We start from the raw sequence: 19935 nt of genomic DNA, 5'->3' as shown, positions 1-19935 counted from the left end.
TAATAATTTCTTCTACAATGTTTGTATTACAGAAAAAGGTGCTAAGAACTAAAAAATCTCGTGGAAGTGAGAAAGATGTCGGGGAATATACAATTGGGCAGAAACAAAATTTTGAGCATTCAGGTCGAAAACCTATGTTGTTAGCACCTATATTACCTGTTTATTTTCATAATTCATTATGATTGTAAATATATAAATAAATAAATAAAATTTTGAGCACAATATTGTTTGGGAGAATTTTTTTTAAGCATATAATATTTTTGGGTGCTAAATGCTTCCAAACATATTATATGTTCACATAATAACATATTGTTTTTTGGAAGACAACATTATTGAATTTGGATGCAAAAATACAAAATGTTTGGAACTTAGACTACCCAAACATATATTGTTTAGACCAATATGCTTTCATACATATTATATATTGGAAGAGATCAAACATATAAATGTTTGGGCAATACCCAAAAATGTATATGCTTGAAGCAAAATATGTTTGGGAGTATATGTTACAGAAGCGATTTTTTGTGAGCGTGTATGGAATATACTAATAAATTTGTACAGGAATTGCAATCGAATTTTGAAATCCGTGACTTAGGTGTTCCTAAACATTGTATTGGCATAGAAGTGGACGTTAAGCCTGAGGAAATATCTATTTCACAGTCGGGATATATAAAACAACTTGTAAAAATATAATACCTATATATAATACGAATACCTATGCCTGCTAACATTAAACTTGAAAGCGAACCTGCCTATGAAAGAGATGCAGAAAAAGTAGACGAGAAAGCTTACCAGGAATTAATTGGGTATTTGCTATATATTTCACTTCATAGTAGTTAGCATGTTATCTCAATTTTCCAATAACCCAAGAGAACAACATTTAAATGCTGCTATCCATGTACTCAAATATTTAGGTACGACTAGCGATGCAATCATAAAGTACAAAAAATCCTCAAAATCGATTACAGGATTTTGTGATGCAAATTGGGCTCAAGATGTAAACGATCGAAAATCTCAATCTGGGTTTTGCTTTATATTAGCAAACGGAGTTGTATCATGGGAATCTAAAAAGCAAAAAGTTGTGGCAACTTCAAGTGCTGAAGCAGAGTATATTGCCCTAACGGAATCAGCAAAAGAAGCATTATACTTGAGCTACATCCTTGAAGAACTGGGATTTAGAACCACAGAGCCAATAATAATACATACGGATTCTCAAAGTGCTCAACAGATGGCTAAATTTGGAGCTCACCATTCACGAACGAAACACATTCACTATAAATACCACTTCATCAAAGACACAATTGAACGAGGACTTGTCGAATTAAAATATTTACCAAGTGAGTCGATGGTAGCCGATTTCTTCACGAAGCCCGTACCAAAGCCGAAACATTATTATTGTTGTAATAACATTGGAATTAATTTTAATTTAGATTAATTAAATAATTTTTAATGCTATAAAATTACTTATGTTGAGGAGGCATGTTGAAATAACTTTGTATGATAATACTGTATTACAACACAATTAATTTTAACGTAGTAGGTTTGCTACATTTACTTTATATTCAAACATTCTAATATTCTTTTTGTTCACTCTAATTTTAAACGTCATTAAATAAAGACAAACTTCCATTGCTTAAATTATTTGTCTCAATACAATTTTTTGATACCATTTTGGTAGTACTCCTTCGGTTTTGCCTCAAAATAGGCCTCAGTTGCGGCGATCACCTCTTCATTGCGGCCAAATGTTTTCCCTGCGAACATCCTTTTGAGGTCTGAGAACAAGAAAAAGTGGCTGGGGGCCAGATCTGGAGAATACGGTGGGTGGAGAAGCAATGAATTCATGAATTTTTGCCATCGTTCTCAATGACTTGTGGCACGGTGCGTTGTCTTGGTGGAACAACACTTTCTTCTTCTTCATATGGGGCCGTTTTGCCGCGATTTCGACCTTCAAACGCTCCAATAACGCCATATAATAGTCACTGTTGATGGTTTTTCCCTTCTCAAGATAATCGATAAAAATTATTCCATGTGCATCCCAAAAAACAGAGGCCATTGCTTTGCCAGCGGACTTTTGAGTCTTTCCACGCTTCGGAGACGGTTCACCGGTCGCTGTCCATTCAGCCGACTGTCGATTGGACTCAGGAGTGTAGTGATGGAGCCATGTTTCATCCATTGTCACATATCGATGGAAAAACTCGGGTGTATTACGTTAACTCGTAATACACCCGAGTTTTTCCGTCTGCTGCAAACACCGCTCAGAATCATCAACACGTTGTTGTTTTTGGTCAAATGTGTGCTCGCGCGACACCCATTTTGCACAAATATAGATGAATGATATGACCAACACGTTCCTTTGATATCTTTAAGGCCTCTGCTATCTCGATCAACTACACTTTACGGTCATTCAAAATCATTTTGTGGATTTTTTTGATGTTTTCGTCGGTAACCACCTCTTTCGGGCGTCCACTGCGTTCACCGTCCTCCGTGCTCATTTCACCACGCTTGAATTTTGCATTCCAATCAATTATTGTTGATTTCCCTGGAGCAGAGTCCTGAAACTCATTATCAAGCCAAGTTTTTGCTTCCACCGTATTTTTTCCCTTCAGAAAACAGTATTTTATCAAAACACGAAAATCCTTTTTTCCATTTTTTTCACAATGACAAAAGTTGCTTTACAAAAGACGCTCTAAAGCTGAGTACTATGTTCAGTTTTCAAGCTGAAGCTTGTTTTCATGGTTACTTTTTTTAATTAATTAATATAGAAATATAAAATTATTTGCAATCAATTCCTTTGATCTTTTCCTTCCATTATTTGATAAGACTTGATCAAAATATAATCGTCTTCATACATATTTTTGTACTTTTAGTTTAGTGTTTTGGTGAAAAACCCGAACATAGTACTCACCTTAACTCACAAACTAATTGACTTACAGACGTCAAATTTTGACATGAATCATTTGAAGGTTGGTACTAAAGGGTGATTCTTTTGAGGTTAGGATTTTCATGCATTAGTATTTGACAGATCACGTGGGATTTCAGACATGGTGTCAAAGAGAAAGATGCTCAGTATGCTTTGACATTTCATCATGAATAGACTTACTAACGAGCAACGCTTGCAAATCATTGAATTTTATTACCAAAATCAGTGTTCGGTTCGAAATGTGTTTCGCGCTTTACGTCCGATTTATGGTCTAGATAATCGACCAAGTGAGCAAACAATTAATGCGATTGTGACCAAGTTTCGCACTCAGTTTACTTTATTGGACATTAAACCAACCACACGAATGCGTACAGTGTGTACAGAAGAGAATATTGCGTCTGTTTCTGAGAGTGTTGCTGAAGACCGTGAAATGTCGATTCGTCGCCGTTCGCAGCAATTGGGTTTGTGTTATTCGACCACATGGAAGATTTTACGCAAAGATCTTGGTGTAAAACCGTATAAAATACAGCTCGTGCAAGAACTGAAGCCGAACGATCTGCCACAACGTCGAATTTTCAGTGAATGGGCCCTAGAAAAGTTGGCAGAAAATCCGCTTTTTTATCGACAAATTTTGTTCAGCGATGAGGCTCATTTCTGGTTGAATGGCTACGTAAATAAGCAAAATTGCCGCATTTGGAGTGAAGAGCAACCAGAAGCCGTTCAAGAACTGCCCATGCATCCCGAAAAATGCACTGTTTGGTATGGTTTGTACGCTGGTGGAATCATTGGACCGTATTTTTTCAAAGATGCTGTTGGACGCAACGTTACGGTGAATGGCGATCGCTATCGTTCGATGCTAACAAACTTTTTGTTGCCAAAAATGGAAGAACTGAACTTGGTTGACATGTGGTTTCATCAAGATGGCGCTACATGCCACACAGCTCGCGATTCTATGGCCATTTTGAGGGAAAACTTCGGAGAACAATTCATCTCAAGAAATGGACCGGTAAGTTGGCCACCAAGATCATGCGATTTGACGCCTTTAGACTATTTTTTGTGGGGCTACGTCAAGTCTAAAGTCTACAGAAATAAGCCAGCAACTATTCCAGCTTTGGAAGACAACATTTCCGAAGAAATTCGGGCTATTCCGGCCGAAATGCTCGAAAAAGTTGCCCAAAATTGGACTTTCCGAATGGACCACCTAAGACGCAGCCGCGGTCAACATTTAAATGAAATTATCTTCAAAAAGTAAATGTCATGGACCAATCTAACGTTTCAAATAAAGAACCGATGAGATTTTGCAAATTTTATGCGTTTTTTTTTTTTAAAAAAGTTATCAAGCTCTTAACAAATCACCCTTTATATAAAAATAATATGCATTTAATACTAGCGACGCCATCTATGTGTTCATAGGTCTATATACTGTTATAGCCCCCATATAGACCGATCTCCTACAAAACTTTAGAATGAAAATGTGAATAACAATATTTGGTGAAATTAATTTATATGTGTTGATTTGAGTAAAATAATCTGTAATATAACGTTAAATACGCTTGAAATAACATTTGAAACTATACGTTATATTACGTTTCCTGACTAACTAACATTTAACGATGACAAATTCTGGCAACTCTCCAACACACATTCATTGAAAAATCATAACAACAACAATTAACTTATATATGAAAATCAAAACAAAGTTGTCATAAAATAAACAATGGAAAGCTCCCTCCCCATTAAAAACATGTGTTGAGAAGGTATCATATGTTTCTACATCGCAGAATCTACATTTACAAAATTTTCTCTCCTCCAAACACACCCTTCGTTTTACATAAACAAAATTCCATGATCACACAAAAGCTCAATGAAGAGATAAAAATAAAGTACAACTACGTGTGTATGGTTTATTTAATTAATAGGGCTTGTCACACTCCCCTACCATTGCGAAGGGGGCTCGGAGACAACCATTACTATACATAAATCATACCATCCATGGTACTCGAATAAGAAATTATTTTCTATAGGTATGGCCGAAGAATTATGACTTGTACACACACACGTATGTGTAGGCAATAAAAAATTCAATTCAAGTCTACTACAATAAAATTGAGAATTCAATTCCTACATGTGTTCAAACTCTCATGAGAATATTTGTTTGCACAAAGTGTTTGTTTGCTTAGTTGTGTTTGTGATGAATTTAGTATGCATTTAAATGAGAAAAGCACGTTATGGTTAAGGTCACTCACACACCATATTATGTACCCCTACCACGGTATAGGGTTATACTATTTTTCACGTTCTCTTTGCAACACAGCCTAACATATTCATTCGACAAGCAACTTTCTTGTCGCCAGTGTTGGTCCATTTAGACACACTATGGGGTCTTTACCACTGTTACTACTGATGCCAAAAATAATATACCAAAATTTGAAGAACTTTTTTTCCAAAAAATCTACCAAATTAAAAAAAAAATATTATTTTGTAGTTTTGTTTTTTTTTATCAAATTGTGTGGTTATTTGAAATATTACATATTATGACCTCTCCTATTAGCAACAATTTTTTTGGGCATATATATAAATATTCCTCGAATTGTAAACGTTTTAAAGATTTTAGCTTGCACTTAATTTTATTCTATAAAACATTTTTTCAAAATTTTATTTCTGTAGAAATTTTTGTTTCTATAGACAAATTTTGACGAAATTTCTATAGACAGTTTTGTCAAGATTTTATTTCTATAGAAAATTTTGTACAAATTTTATTTCTATAGAAAATTTTATTTAGACAAACAGAATGAAAACAATAAAATCTTCCCGCTTGACGGCATGCTACCAGTAGCTGATAGCATAATGCCGAGCCTGATATACATATACTCGTATGTATATGTGTATCCTGCGCCCATTTGGTTATTGGCTTCTCCATTTCTTAAGTTCGGTATATGCCCGTATCTACATGAGCAATGATTGATCTCTTCTTGCATACCAGCACAGTTCCTATCGCAGTCTTCGGCTATCAGTGATTATATTTTCCTTTGTCTTCAGCCTGCAGAAGCCGGCAGAAGAAAAAGAACCTCGATGTGTGAGTTAGTTACTTACAATCCGAAATCCATAGTTCATGTTCTGGGGTGCCTGAACCACAGTTGGCAGAATTTTACCAAAAATGTAGATTCTTTACTGTTTGGTAGAATTCTTGATGTTTGGTAGATTTTTCTAAATATATCTATAGAAATAAAATTTTAACAAAATTTTCTATAGAATCTATTGACAAAATTTTCTATAGAACTAACATTTTGACAAAATTTTTTCAAATTTCTATACAAAAAAATTGACAATTTTTTTTATAGAAATAAAATTTTGACAATATTTTCTATAGAAATAAAAGTTTGACAACATTTTCTATAGAAATACTTTTTTTACGGAAATAGAATTTTGATAAAATTTTCTATAGAAATAAAATTTTGATAACATTTGCTATAGAAATAAAATTTTGACAAAATTTTCTATACAAGCAGAGAAGGTGTGTGATACCCCCAAACATATTTTAAGAGCAAAATGTTATTTTTGAAAGGTGAACATGGAACGTTTTTATGGCAAAAATGTTGTTTTTTTCTTTGTTTGGTAGGTTTTTGACAATATGTCCAAGAACCGGACACCTCCCAAACGTGGACAGTTGTCTGGGAGCGTTTGCTATATTAACGTATTATTAACCTCTCATAAGTGGACACCTTCCAAATGTGGACAAAATTTATGCGTGTCCACCTTTAAGAGGTTTCACTGAATTTATGGCTCGTGTGGCAACCGTGGACTGAATCCCTAACAATCTCTTATCCTTAAATGATATTTTTTGGATAGAAACATCCCTAAACTTTAAAAAAAAAATGTCAAAATTGTAATTTGCTCAAATTTCTTGTTTTGTTTTCGTTCAAAAACTACCACAATACCTACACAATATATTTAGGTTAGGTTAGGTTAGGTTATGTGGCAGCCCGATGTATCAAGCTCACTTAGACTATTCAGTCCATTGTGATACCACAGTGGTGAACTTCTCTCTTATCACTGAGTGCTGCCCGATTCCATGTTAAGCTCAATGACAAGGGACCTCCTTTTTATAGCCGAGTCCGAACGGCGTTCCACATTCCAGTGAAACCACTTAGAGATAAAATTTTGACAATGAAACCCTCAGAAATGTCACCAGCATTACTGAGGTGGGATAATCCACTGCTGAAAAACTTTTTGGTGTTCGGTCGTAGCAGGAATCGAACCCACGACCTTGCGTATGCAAGGCGGGCATGCTAACCATTGCACCACGGTGGCTCCCACACAATATATTTAACTTGGCTAAACTCGGACCATTCGATCTTTTACACCATCCACAAATTTAACCCGATTTTCGACAAAAAAGCTTATTAAACTATATTTAAAAAATAAAATATATATAAAAAAATATTAATTAAAGTATACTTTAAGAATATTTTATTTTTGTATTCGAAGCTCGATATCATAGAATATTAAAAAAGAAATTACAATAAAAATCGGAACACATATTTCCTTTTTACCTCTTTCGAAACACTGTGCGGTGGTGCACAGCAGTTGAAAAATAACATTCGATTGTTTCTTTTCTCCAAATTATACCGATCGTTCCATTCGAACCAGTTTGTTGCTGAACGACACAAGACTAATTGTAGGGTACTGACAAATTCGGCTTATTGAACTTTAAGCTCTTTATTTGTTATTCAATTGTTCTTGTAATAAAACAACTCGGTCAATCACTGAGCGTTGCGTGTTAATGTATTTGTGTGAGAACACAAGACAGGCAGAAGAGTGAACAGTTGCTTTTGCTTTCAGCTAGACAAGTAAATACAAAAAAATACGTACGTTGCCGTTGTTTACTCACGAAACGTAGAAGAAAAAAGCCCCCCAAAACAACAACAAGAACCACAGTGAGCGCATTAACAATGAAGTCTCATAGTAGAGTAGGTCGTTATGTGAGCGTTGCCATCAATTTCTGAATGAGGGGAAGATCAACTAGATTTTTGCAAATCAAACGATAGACTACAACTTAGTGTGCTTTTATGCCTAGACTACGATAGTTGTCGTTTTTTTTAACCTCGCTAGTTTAACTAAGATTTTATGTAAATTTTTTGCAATTATGAGAACTGTGTGAAACGTCATTTCAAATCGAGTGGAAAGAATAAACAAATTATTTTAAGGATATTTTTTGTTCATATTTTTTTGGTTTTATTAATTTCGACCGGTATCTCTGAATAAATTTAACAAGATTTTAAAGTGAAGGCAAATGCTGCTATATGTGTTTAATAAGACAAAAAGTAATACAAATATATTAACAAAAAAAATCAATAATAATATGGTGATTTACTGGTAACGGAGCAAGTTTTTGTTTTTCTATAATCCAGTAAATATCAAAGTGACTAAATAAAGCAAATCTACTTAAAACGACTAACAACTGCGTCTATTCAACAGTTGTTGTAAAATAACTACAACAAAGTTGACTTAAAGCGATAACTAGAATCAAAGGAAACAACAACAAGCCATTGGTACTTCGTCATTAGATTCAAGCAACTATCCATAGTCCAAAGGCTGGCCATTGAGTTTTTAGTGCAAAAAAGCGAGAAAAACAAAACCGCAACTTCAGATAGACGAAGGCAAACCAAACACATAAACAAATTACAAATCGTAGTTTATTTTGTATACGTGCCTCCGCAGCAGCATACTTCCCACCCCAAAATATTTTGGATAAATATCAAGTAAGTCCGAGTGCAAATTGAAAATAGATACGAATGTACGTGAATTGAAAACCCCACTTAGATGTTAGCAGAGTGGTCTAGGCTTGTACACGTGAGTGTGCGTGTGTATATGTACGGTTGTGTTTATGCTCGTTGAACGTGTGTATAGTGGGGGTCTCTTATTACTCAATATCGTTAATCGTTGTACTTATGGGCAGGTGGGGGCATTAAGAAACACTTGTAAGTTGCAATTTAATTTACTGGAATGTTTTGAAAAAATCTGCCAAGGTAATTGTTAACAATTTTATGTAATAGTTATAACAATTACATGTTTTACAAGTTTTTGATGTGGTTATTATGGCAAATCTGTCGAAATTTGGATAGTGACGTCTAGATTTGGAAAAAGTGGAAATGACCAGACAGAGCAATAACAATAAATTCAAAATAATTTTGCCCATTTTGTCGGTATATTAACGAAGATTCTAAACACCGCAAAATTCTTCTCAGACATCCAATTGATTGATTCGAAAAAAATAACAAACAAGTAAGGAAAGTCTAAAGTCGGGCGGGACCGGCTATATTATACCCTGCACCACTTTGTAGATCCACATGTTCGATACCATATCAAATTTGTTGGGTGCTATACTCCTATATAAAGGTTTTTGTCCCAAATACAAACATTGAAATCTGACTAGATCTGAACAAAAATTGTTAGACTTCTACCAAATCTATATAACTAAAAATTAAGTCGAGTAATGATTAACCGATTTAAACCAAAATTTGATTGCGTACCGAGAACATTAATTCTACTCCCCGTAAAAAATTTAAAGCACATTAAGGCAAAACTCTGGCATCTGGGGCCATATTAGTAGTTATCGGGCGAAAGATATATATGGAAGCTATTTCTAAATTTGAAATGATTTCAACCAAATGATTTCAACATCATATGTTAAGAAGTCAAATCGGGTTTATATGGGGAGAAATCAAAACATGGGCCGATATATTTCAATTTTTGCGCCGATCCTTACTTAAAATAGTACTACATATCAAATTTCAACCAAATCAGATGATACTTGCGGTTAATATGCGCTTATATCAAGAAGTTATATGCGGTTATATCAAGAAATCGGTCTACATACAAAATACCACTCTTTACGAACCTAAAATACTTCTAGATAAATAATTGTTGTATTTTCTGCCAAAATTTTGAACCTTCCACCCAAAATTGATCAATATAATGTCCGTGTCCAACATTTTGAGACATATCCCAGATTTTGACCACATTATATGTTATGTTCGACGGCATAAACGATTCTGCAGCTTGTTAATGTGATCGATAACACATTTATCGATTACTTAGTCATCGCCGACAATCCCTAGCGAATTGGCCACACTGTAAGGATCTTTATAACCACATCCGTCCGAATAAACTTATAGTCTGAACGGCGCATTAGCCGTTGAGCTGCCGCAGTCGTATGCAAAAATGTAGTGTCAGCCGTATCCAACAAAAACGTGTCCTAAAGCTTAGGTTACATTATCATTCATATTTTTCCCAGTGTATCATTGGATTTATCATCCGAATTAACATTATAGAATACCTCCATACGTGGATACGTTCGCGTTGCTATTTAAATATTGATTGCTATTCATTTGCTATTTTTCACTTGCTGTTTAAGCATAAGAATACTAATTTACTTGCTACATTCATTATTTATACGTATTTCTGGAAGTATATAATTATTATTATAAATATATTACGTAGACATACTATCGAATTAAAATAAGCGATGCGTAAGAACATTCGAAGAATAGCAACAACTTGAAAGGCCTTCAAAATATGTACCGTGAAAAATGTGGCATTTTTAATCAAGCTCCAATAAGATGAGGTTTAATTTTAAATTTAAAAGCTTAATATCAATTGAGTGATTTATGTATGTAACTACATTGTGGCTGATATGTATTGCAACCAACTTAAGACTTATTCCATGACCAGTTCAAAAACTTATTTCTATAGAAAAGTATGTCAAAATTTTATTTCAATACATAATTTTATTTCTATAGAAAAGTTTGTTAAAATTTTATTTCTATAGAAAATTTTGTCAAACATTTTTTTCTATAGAAAATTGTGTCAAAATTTTATTTCAATAGAATATTTTTTTATTTCTATAGAAAATTTTGTCAACATTTTATTTCTATATAAAATTTTATTTCTATAAAAAAATTTTGTCAAAATTTTATTTCTATAGAAAATGTTGTCATAATTTTATTTCTATAGAAAATTTTTTCAAAATGTTATTTCTATAGAAAATTTTGTCAAACATTTTTTTCTATAGAAAATTTTGGCAACATTTTATTTCAATAGAAAATTTTGATAAAATTTTATTTCTATAGAAAATTTTGTCAACATTTTATTTCTATAGAAAAGTTTGTTAAAATTATATTTCTATAGAAAATTTTGTCAAATTTTATTTCTTTAAAAAATTTTGTCAAAATTTTATTTCTATAGAAAATTTGTCAAAATTTTATTTCTATAGAAATTTTTTTAAAACATTCTTTTCCTCTGTTGGTTAAGCTACACTTGTAGTTTAGTCAATGCATGGTTTTAAGCTGAAATCAAAAAAACAAGAACAATGATTAAAGAACAAAACCAACAATGACAAAACAAATCGAAAACTTTATTTCTATAGAAAATTTTGCCAAAATTTTATTTCTATAGAAAATTCTGTCAACATTTTATTTCTATATAAAATCTTTTCAAAATTTTATTTCTATAAATTTTTTTTCAAAATTTTATTCCTATAGAAAATTTTGTCAGCTTTTATTTCTTTAGAAAATTTTGTCAAAATTTTATTTCTATAGAAATTTTTGTCATAATTATACCCTGCGCCACACTGTGCAACAGGGTATTATAAGTTAGTGCATATGTTTGTAACACCCAGAAGGAGACGAGATAGACACATGGTGTCTTTGGCAATAATGCTCAGGGTGGGTCCCTGAGTCGATATAACCATGTCCGTCTGTCCGTCCGTCCGTCCATCCGTCCGTCTGTCTGTGAATACATTTTTGTGATCAAAGTCTAGGTTGCAATTTAAGTCCAATCGCCTTCAAATTTGGCACATGTTCCTAATTTGGGTCAGAATAGAACCCTATTGATTTTGGAAGAAATCGGTTCAGATTTAGATATAGCTCCCATATATATCTTTCGCCCGATATGGACTTATATGGCCCCGGAAGCCAGATTTTTGGCCGACTTTGGTTGAAATTTTGCACTAGGAGTACAATTAGTAGTATAGTCAAGTGTGCAAAATTTGATTGAAATCGGTTCAGATTTAGATATAGCTCCCATATATATCTTTCGCCCGATATGGACTAATATGGTCCTAAAAGCCAGAGTTTTGGCCCAATTTGGTTGAAATTTTGCACAGGGAGTAGATTTAGCATTGTAGCTATGCGTGCCAAATTTGTTTGAAATCGATTCAGATTTAGATATAGCTCCCGTATATATCTTTCGCCCAATATGCACTTATATGGACCCAGAAGCCAGAGTTTTATCCCGATTAGCTTGAAATTTTGCACAAGGAGTACAATTGGTAGTATAGTCATGTGTGCCAAATTTGAAATCGGTTCAGATTTAGATATATCTCCCATATATAGCTTTCACCCGATTTACACTCATATGACCACAGAGGCCAATTTTTAACTCCGATTTAGTTGAAATTTTGCACAGGGAGTATAATTAGCTTTGTAGCTATGCGTGCCGAATTTGGTTGACATCGGTTCAGATTTAGATATAACTCCCATATATATGTTTTTCTGATTTCGACAAAAATGGTCGAAATACCAACATTTTCCTTGTTAAATCGCCACTGCTTAGTCGAAAAGTTGTAAAAATGACTCTAATTTTCATAAACTTCTAATAAAGGGTGATTCTTTTGAGGTTAGGATTTTCATGCATTAGTATTTGACAGATCACGTGGGATTTCAGACATGGTGTCAAAGAGAAAGATGCTCAGTATGCTTTGACATTTCATCATGAATAGACTTACTAACGAGCAACGCTTGCAAATCATTGAATTTTATTACCAAAATCAGTGGCAGAAAATCCGCTTTTTTATCGACAAATTTTGTTCAGCGATGAGGCTCATTTCTGGTTGAATGGCTACGTAAATAAGCAAAATTGCCGCATTTGGAGTGAAGAGCAACCAGAAGCCGTTCAAGAACTGCCCATGCATCCCGAAAAATGCACTGTTTGGTGTGGTTTGTACGCTGGTGGAATCATTGGACCGTATTTTTTCAAAGATGCTGTTGGACGCAACGTTACGGTGAATGGCGATCGCTATCGTTCGATGCTAACAAACTTTTTGTTGCCAAAAATGGAAGAACTGAACTTGGTTGACATGTGGTTTCAACAAGATGGCGCTACATGCCACACAGCTCGCGATTCTATGGCCATTTTGAGGGAAAACTTCGGAGAACAATTCATCTCAAGAAATGGACCGGTAAGTTGGCCACCAAGATCATGCGATTTGACGCCTTTAGACTAATTTTTGTGGGGCTACGTCAAGTCTAAAGTCTACAGAAATAAGCCAGCAACTATTCCAGCTTTGGAAGACAACATTTCCGAAGAAATTCGGGCTATTCCGGCCGAAATGCTCGAAAAAGTTGCCCAAAATTGGACTTTCCGAATGGACCACCTAAGACGCAGCCGCGGTCAACATTTAAATGAAATTATCTTCAAAAAGTAAATGTCATGGACCAATCTAACGTTTCAAATAAAGAACCGATGAGATTTTGCAAATTTTATGCGTTTTTTTTAAAAAAAAGTTATCAAGCTCTTAACAAATCACCCTTTACATATATACCGAGCGATAAATCATAAATAAACTTTTGCGAAGTTTCCTTAAAATTGCTTCAGATTTAAATGTTTCCCATATTTTTTTACTAAAATTGTGTTCCGCCCTAGTACATTAGCCAACTTAAATTTTGAGTCTATAGATTTTGTAAAAGTCTATCAAATTCTGTCCAAATCAAGAGATATTTAAATGTTTGTATTTGGGACAAACCTTTATATATAGCACCCAACACATTTGACGGATGTGATATGGTATTGAAAATTTAGATCTACAAAGTGGTGCAGGGTATAATATAGTCGGCCCCGCCCGACTTTAGACTTTCCTTACTTGTTTTCATTATAATTTTATAGTGTAACCGTATATGTAACAGCGTGACATTTCCTTGTAATTTTCAATTAACCCACTTGTGGTAGGTTTTTTCTTAGTTGTTGTTAAATTTCACTTTAATAATTAATTTGTGAATATAGCCTAGCCAACTGGTATTGATATTTTACGTTGTTTATTTTATCGGTGTATTTCGTGTTTATTAAAATCAATCTTTCCATTTATGTAAGAGTTTTTTTTATCGAAAAATATTCAAAAACAACAACAATGATTAAAAATATTCAATTTAAGCATATCATATGATTAATTGACACTGGAAAATCACACATAGAATGACACATAGAAATTAATGACAGGGAAAATTCTTTCGAATTTTGCATGGGATTTAAATTAAATTTGGTGATTTGAATAAAAACCCACGGTGATAGGAAATTGCAAAAATACTAAATTTGTACAACAATCTTATCTGGTGTGAATTTTCGTTAGATTATTATGGATATTTTGGGAAACCTTTCAAACGACACACATCAATTACGTGTGCTGGTTTATAAATAAATTAGGAGGAGGTGGCTATAGTTTGCCATATTGGCACAAAGTCATACATGCACTTCTTGCGGCATGGAAGAATAATAAATTATGGACTTCGATGAAGCCACTAATCATCCTGTCAATTAATGTTGCCTTATTTTTGCTATATCAGAAAGAAGTAGTGTTGTGGAAAATGCGAAATGTAATTTTGAGGAGTCTATAAATAATTATGAACCAAATGCTCATTTAAAGGGCTCCGGATGCCAAATCTGGGGATCCTCTTATATGAGGTTTATAATTAAATATGTAATAGTTGATAGATGCCATATACTAACACCACGTACTAAATTTTTATCCGCATCTGATGCAATTTGCACCTCCAGGAAATCAAATCTGTGGATCGCTTTGTATTGGGGCTATATGGTTAGGTTATGGAGGATGACAGGAGCCCGCGCAAGGCGAATTTGTGTCCACTTAGACCATAGTTGGTTCATTGCGGTTCCTCTATTTCATTTTCTCTAGCCCTTCATGACTATTCCGTTCCGGCCGGGATAATCCTATCATGTGGCATAATGTCCTTCACATCTGCCCGGATCCTCCACACAGGCCTTGATGATCGGTAAGAGTCTTAAAGAAATAAGTGCTCAGTTTCTTGTTTCTTCTAAAAGATAACGCTGGCACAGAAAATCGTATGAATCTTCTTTAGTCCCAAAGTCCAGACATCATATACAAATATTGTAATTCGTTAGACCGATCCTTACCATGAGTCTTCCCAGAGCATTATCTCCTGTTATGATTTCTATGACCTCCACTTTTCGCATCGTCATTAGTATTCCAGAGCTTCTACTATTATTCTCGTCTCATATCATTTTTTTTTGCTCGCAGCCCGCAGAAGAAACTCAACTTCCCTACTATAAGTTGTCATATTTGCCATTGCGCCTTCTTTTGCCAAACATCCGCCAATACATTATTGTCCAGTCTATTATGTCATAATGTCCAGGTCAGTGAGAACCATAAACTCTCTGCGACAGCGGCTGATTACCTTTGACTTTATGTTTGTATTGATCAGGACATTTATACCTGTCTGACTATCGATGAAAGTGTTGATATCGGATCTAAATAACGGTCTCATCGAAAGAAGTTCTGCAGCGTTTGCAATAGCGAATATCTCCGCCTGAAATATGCTGCATTCGTTGTTCAACTTAAAGGATTCCTCAATTTCCAACTCGTTGCAGTAAATACCACTATATATGCTCTCGGCCATTTTAGAAGCATCCGCATAGATGTTGAGATCTATTCTGTTCTCGTGCCGGACTTCTATGTTTAGGATAATTGGGTTTAGATTACCCTCATAAATCTGCTGTGTCGCCATATAGTCAGTTATCATATGTTGACCGGCTGAAGCTATCGGTTCAGTATGTCAGCAATCCGTGTTCTTTAATGAGTTCAAACCTTCAGTCGAATTAGTATGACCTCCGCAGTCATCCTGATAGTGGACATACCCCTAGTAATACCTCCAAGGCAAGGCAGTAGCTGTTGTCCTCATCGCACTGATCATATAAATAAGAGCCGTTCTATTTATTCTGCTGAATTTCAGCATATTATTTTGGTGATTCGTAATAAACTATCAGACGTCATATCCGCATGTAGCTACTTGTCTTGTTACCGTTGTATAAAGCCAGCTAAAAATGAGCGGTTTCATTGCCCAACGTTCTCCAACCACCTTCTGACATGCGTATAATGCCGCATAGGTCTTCTTCAGACGATCCGCTTTGCTCTCGAGCCAATTTAGTCTGGAGTCTAAGACAACTCCAAAGTATCCTGCGGATTTTGAGAATGTCAATTTTGTCCCTTGAATTTCTGGGTCATTATATCTGTGAAAAACACTAAATCTATTTTCCTATATATAATTATGGCTATGTAATCACACCAAATTTCCACCAGGTCAGATGAAATTTGCATCTCCAAGAAGCTCCAAAAATCAGTTCTGGAGATTGATTTATATGAGGCCTATATACCCAGCAAAAAAGCGTCGCCAAAAAAAGTAATGAAAATGTTCTTTTCGGATCCGGAAGTGATGAATTTAACATGGGCTTGTCATAGGACGGGAGTCCACCATTTCAACAGCCGTTGCACAGAATTTGCATCACTTCTTTAGGTGTGATCCGAATTCAATGTTTTGGATGTAAATTAAAAAATTATGTGATATTTTGTCAAATACATAATTTTTATAATGTTTTATAATTTTTAATGGATTCTAACGCTTGTCGGAAACGTTTGAGCTCAAATATTTTCAAAAATTCACATTTTTTCAAATTGGATTTAGTATTTTTTTCGACAAAATTCAAATTTGTACCATTTTATGAATTCTTACTCTGTTTTTAACCTATCTGAAACAAAAAAAAGTTAAAATTACCCGTTTAAAGTATGAAAAAGCCAAGTTATAAAAAATTGAATTAAAAGAACTTCCTGGGTAGTTAAAATAAAGAACATCATTGGGAGTGCATCTTCTGGAATTGCTTTTAAAGTTGTGCCTTTGGAAGAACTTCCAACATTTTTTGCTGGGTAATTATGAACCGATATGCATATTGTGGGAATTACTGCATAAATACAAATGGAATGGAACTATATCTTTTTGATTTCCCCATAATGAAAATTATGAAACGGAATCGTTAAATTGTCGTTAGTGGGAAGAATTTTTGAAAAATTTACCAAAACGCCAGGAATTTTATTAATCTACAAAACAGCAAAATCCAGAAAAATGTGAACATATCGTGAAAGATAATGTTGGTTTGTATTAGAAAATGTTAACTAAAATGTTTTAGTTACTGCAACATCATACAAATAACTTAATGCTTTTTGTCAAATTGAAGAAAATTTATTAAAAATAAAATATTTTTTTCAGTTGTTTAAGAACATTTTATAGTTTGGAAGAAACTAAATGCATTGATCAGATATGTTTGGAAGACACAGATAAAATTTAAGTAAAATTTACTCATTTACGAAAATTATGAACTCAGCAAACTTTACCAATTTTAGGAAAATATGAATTATTTTATTTTTTAGTAAAATTTTGTATTTCATTTGTATAAAACCTTTTTTCTCATTTTTAGTTCATGTCATTAAAGTAACCAAAAAAATAATTAAAATAAGAAAAAATGTCTCACATTTGTCAAAATTGAACTAAAATTAACTAATTTTCATGAACTAAAATAATGTTAAATCGGCAATAAAAAAATTCGTTCTCTTTTTTCTGAGGGTTCAGTAGGATTCTTCCCACCAAAACGTGTGCGGACAATAAATAAAAAAATATTAGTAGCAATTCTGTGTTATTGCCATGTAAAACTTTTTAATAAAATAATGTAATGTAATTAAATGCCTACTTCCTCATATTTCAAATTCTAGACACTTAGAGCTATGATTCAATAACCCTCTTCATTACCGCATTGCTAATGAAAAGACGGTATGTCAGCAAATTTCTTGCATTTTCTATTAACTAATGATTGATAATAGCTGCTCTTTAACGTTGGTAATCTAGGCAATTTAAAAAAAAAATAAAAATCCTTATACAAGCATATGGGTATAATCTGTCTAGACAAGATTTTATAAAAACTTTTTCAAATCATAGAAATTGTGGAAAAACTGCTTAGATTTGCAATTTTGCAAATATCATGAATAATCTTTTCCCTATAGCGTACTAGCATTCTCAATTGTGTGTGTGTTTCGATCGAAAAATTACGATCTAGAAAAGTTAAATTCTATATCTATGACGAAGGTGTTAATCTCCATTAGGAAAATAACAAAAACCAAACAGTGAGGCTGTGCCATTGAATCATACTGAGAACATTGTGGCTTTTGTTTTATTTTGTTTTTCACAAAATCACATTTCAAATGTGAATACCGTTAATTATCCCATGTTGTCCATGTTCTCTATACTCAAGGCGGAAATCCGCTGTAACGGTTGTCTCTTGAAAGTCTATTGAACTGTGTTAATTGATTGGCAAGCAAGACAATGATCATGACTAGAATACTCTGAATTAATGAATGAGGCGCAGATCCAATTTATATGCATTGCTATTTAAAGAGCTTTGAAAATTTCTTACGTATTCTGGTCAAATATGTTTTTTTGCTTGAATGCATCCCATTTAGAGATACTGAATGATGTGGGTGTTCTCCATACAAGATGATGATGTTGTTGAAAAATCGCACTCTCCTCCCCCTCACACAATCACACACAGAGTCATTGATTATGGCCATTGGCATATGTTTGAACACTTGGATACAAGTGATAGCGTAGAAAATGCCGTGTTTACGTTGTTATTGCCAAAAACACATTGCATGGTGTTTTGGCCCTGATTGTCTATTGTTTTGTTTTTTCCATTAATTAAATATCCATGGGTTCTGGTTTAATTATATCGTTTAATATGGGTGATGACGACTATATTACACCCTAAACTTGGGTTCAAAGATTTTTACCTTCCCTTAAGGATTTTGATATTGAGTCCGAGCCCAAGATGCTGCTTCTGTAAAATAAGGATTTTTTAGGAAATAAAATTTTGACTAAATTTTCTATAGAAATAAAATTTTGACAAAATATTCCATAGAAATAAAATTTTGAAAAAATTTTCTGTAGAAAAAATAATTGACAAAATTTTCTGTAAAAATAAACTTTTGACAAAATTGTCTTTAGAAATAAAATTTTGACAAAATTTTTTATAGAAATAAAATTTTGACAAAATATTTTATAGAAATAAAACTTTGACAAAATTTTTTATAGAAATAAAATTGTGACAAAATTTTCTATAGAAATTATATCTTGACAAAATTTTCTATAGAAATTAAATTTCTAAAATTTTCTTAATTTTCTATAGAAATTTTGACAAAATTTTTTATAAAAAATAACATTTTGACAAGTAGAAATACAATTTTGACAAAAGTTTCTATATAAATATTTTTTTTTTATAGAAATAAAATTTTAACAAAATATTATGTTGACAAAATTTTCTATAGAAATAAAATTTTCACAACACTTTTTATAGAAATAAAATTTTGACAATACTTTTTAAAGAAATAAAATTTTGACACAATTTTTTAAAGAAATAAAATTTTGACAAAATTTTCTATAGAAATTAAATTTCTAAAATTTTCTAAATTTTCTATAGAAGTTTTGACAAAATTTTTTATAAACAAGTATATACGGCCGTAAGTTCGGCCAGGCCGAAGCTTATGTACCCTCCATCATGGGTTGCGTAGAAACTTCTTCTAAACACTGCCATCCACTATCGAATTACTTAACTTGCGGTAACGCTTGCCGAACGCTTAAAACCTCCTAACACCATTATCTAAATTGTATGTAAGTCCATACGTGGTATATATTAAATCAAAAAAGATCGATCCAATACGTATATAATTCAATTTGACAAAATAGACATAAAATTTTGACAAAATTTTCTACAGAAATAACATTTTAACAAAATTTTCTATAGAAATAAAATGTTCACAAAATTTTCTATTGAAATAAAAATGTTGACAAAATTTTCTATAGAAAGAAAATGTTGACAAACATTTC

The 19935-nt window shown here is 33.2% G+C and overlaps 1 protein-coding gene across 1 annotated transcript in view; it reads left to right on the top strand.

The window, feature by feature from the left end:
• Positions 1 to 7968: 7968 nt before the first annotated feature.
• LOC142221808 (uncharacterized) overlaps positions 7969 to 19935 on the top strand; it is a 41039-nt gene continuing 29072 nt past the window's right edge. Inside the window, exon 1 of the mRNA XM_075291635.1 lies at positions 7969 to 8682. The gene's annotated coding sequence lies outside the window, so the exon portion shown is untranslated. The remainder of the gene's footprint in view (positions 8683 to 19935) is intronic.

This window comes from Haematobia irritans, chromosome 1 (assembly GCF_050003625.1).
Source record: "Haematobia irritans isolate KBUSLIRL chromosome 1, ASM5000362v1, whole genome shotgun sequence".
NCBI lineage: Eukaryota > Metazoa > Arthropoda > Insecta > Diptera > Muscidae > Haematobia > Haematobia irritans.
The sequence above is the reverse complement of the archived record's forward strand: the minus strand, read 5'-3'. Positions and strand labels throughout refer to the sequence as shown.